Source organism: Cebus imitator, unplaced genomic scaffold (genome assembly GCF_001604975.1).
Source record: "Cebus imitator isolate Cc_AM_T3 unplaced genomic scaffold, Cebus_imitator-1.0 Scaffold72, whole genome shotgun sequence".
Classification (NCBI taxonomy): Eukaryota; Metazoa; Chordata; class Mammalia; order Primates; family Cebidae; genus Cebus; species Cebus imitator.
In genome coordinates, this window is record NW_016107387.1 from 1,677,515 (window position 1) to 1,680,406 (window position 2,892).

The window sequence follows — 2,892 nt, forward strand, 5'->3', positions numbered from 1 at the left end:
TTTTGAGACAGGGTCTTGCTCTGTCACCCAGGCTGGAGTACAGTGGTGCAATCTCAGCTCACTGCAACCTCTGCCTCCTGAGTTCAAGTGATTCTCCTGCCTCAGCTTCTCAGATAGCTGGGCCTAATTTTTGTTGGGGGCTCATTTTCTAAAACCCCCTGATTCTTTCTGGGTCACATGGTTCCTCTCCTATGCATTTGTTCTCCTGGCCGGTAGTTTGGGCTGTGACTTACAACATGATATTGGCCGTTCATTCAATAAATATTTTCTGAGTATGGAGCTATCTGACAAACAAGCAGGAGTATTCTCAGCCTCATAGGGCTTTTTAAAAAGCGTTGACAAATAAAAATGGCACATAACTATGGTGCACACGTGATGTTTTGAAATCTGCATACATTGTGGAATGGTTAAAAAGAAGCTCATTAATATATGTATTGCCTCAGCTACTTACTATTTTTTTTTTTTGTGGTTGAGAACACTGAAAGTCTATTCTCCAGGGATTTTCATGAATACACTGTGTTGTTATTAACTACACTCACAATAGTTGTACAATAGAGATCTTGAACTTATTTTTCCTATCTAACTGAAATTGTATATCCTTTGACTAACAGCTTTCCACTATCCAGGCCCTCTCAGCTCTTGGTAACAACTCTAACTTCTGTGAGTTTAACTTTTTTAGATTCCATATAGAAATGAGATCAAGGCCCATGCGTGGTAGCTCAGGCCTATAATCCCAGCACTTTGGGAGGCTGAGGTGGGTGGATCACCTGAGTTCAGGAGTTCAAGACAAGCCTGACCAACAAGGTAAAACCCCGTCTCTACTAAAAATACAAAAATTAGCCAGGTGTGGTGGCAAGTGCCTGTAGGCCCAGCTACTCAGGAGGCTGAGACAGGAGAACTGCTTGAACCCGGGAGGCAGAGGTTGCAGTGAGCCGAGACTGCGCCACTATACTCTAGCCTGGCGACAGAGCAAGACTCCATCTCAAAATAAATAAGTAAATAAATAGAAGTGAGATCATGTGGTATTTGCTTTTTTGTGACTTGCTTATTTCACTCAGCCTATTGTCCTTCAGATTCCATCCATGTTGTCACACATGACAATGTTTCTTTCTTTTTAAAGGCTGAATAGTATCTTCATGGGGCTTTCACTCAGGAGTCTCGTTGGAGTCAGGCTTGAGCAAACCGTCTCTGGATTCTTCCATTTCAAGGCCCATTGGGGATTCTGAAGAGATCAGAGGAGCTGAAAAACTAAACAGGGCTAACTCTAAATTAAAAAGCACAAGACTTGTTTGCTTTATGACTTTTAACTAATGCAAATTATCAAGGTAATTTAATAGGAAAAATTCAACCAATCACTCTAACCAAATCTATTCTGATTATTTTAAACCCTTCTATCTCTCCTATTTGTTTCAGCAATACTGTGCACGCACTTGGCATTTTGCTTTTCGTATGCAGATGTCAGAGCGTGAGTACACAGGGACTTGCATATGTACGGAGTTGGGAGAATTTGTCCCCTGACCTTCTCTCCTGTGTCCTTCCTGCTCCCTGGAGGGCAGGGCCCACTTGAGACATCTTTCAGCTCTTGGCCATTTGGCTCTTCTAGACTTTCTGTCCCTGACTGAGATTATTCAGCGGCTTACACACCTCTGCCTAACTTGCCTAAGAAAAAGCGAAGATAAGGATGCTTTCATCCATTTGCTCGGATCCTCTGAGTGGACTCTGGACAGAGCTGTTTGGGAGCCTACTTCTCATATCACTGTCGAAGGTGTCAGCTGTCCAGAAAACTGCCGAGAGAAAATAACACTGAGATTAGCTAAAGGCAGATGGCCACCGCGAGACCTTCTCTAGGGCACGGGAGCAGCGACCGCGCGCGCGGCATCTGTCTGCCAGGTGTCGTTATCTAAAAGTTGTGTCCTTGTCATTTCCCTTGAGTGCTGCACATCACAAAGCTGGAAGGACACAGCTGGTTAATCCTGGGTCCAGACTCAGAGCCTTAAGCTCCTTTTACTTATTTTTTAATCACAAAGAGGAATCTCATGTTTTGCTCCAATGAACGGCATAAAGGAGAAGTGGTGCGTATTTTAGGAACTTTGTGTCCCAGATACCAAAAGACTTTGTACCATCCTTAGAATAAGTAGCTAGACGCCACCTCCCCAGCCCATAAGGTCACAGCTTTGAAGGTTATACGTGTGTTTGGATGTTTACGATCCCATTTCCAGGACCTTTACACTTGTTATTTCTTTTTTCCGGGAATGCTCTTTCCCCACATCTTGGCAGCCTCCCTGTCTCATTCCATCCACGTCTCTGCTGGACTGTCATCTTCACACAAGATCTCCCTGACTTCTTTATCTTAAGCAGCCTCTCCCTGCAATATAACTTCCTACACTGTACTTTGCTGTCCCTTATGGAGTCCGTGATATGTGAGCAGTGCAAGTGCGGAACCGAATTCCTAGCTGTACTTAACCGTAACCTATTTAAATTTGCAAACTGAAGGAGGGTATAATATGGCACTGTTAAAACAACTTGATTGTTCGATGGAACTACATTTCTCTTTAACCATGCAAAATTTCACTTCCGAACGGAGATATGTTGTAAGTGTAAAATACCTTTGAATTTCAAAGATTTGTAATGGATTTGGAAGATCAGGTAGGGAAAAATGCAAACTATCTCCTTAATGTTTCTATTCATTACATGTTGAAATAAATATTTTGGATATATTTGGTTATATAAAATATACTATTACATTAATTTGATTGCTTTTTTACTTTTAATGTAACTGCTAGAAATTGAAATTTTCTTTCTTTTTTTTTTTGAGACGGAGTTTCGCTCTTGTTACCCAGGCTGGAGTGCAATGGCGCAATCTCGGCTCACCGCAACCTCCGCCTCCTGGGT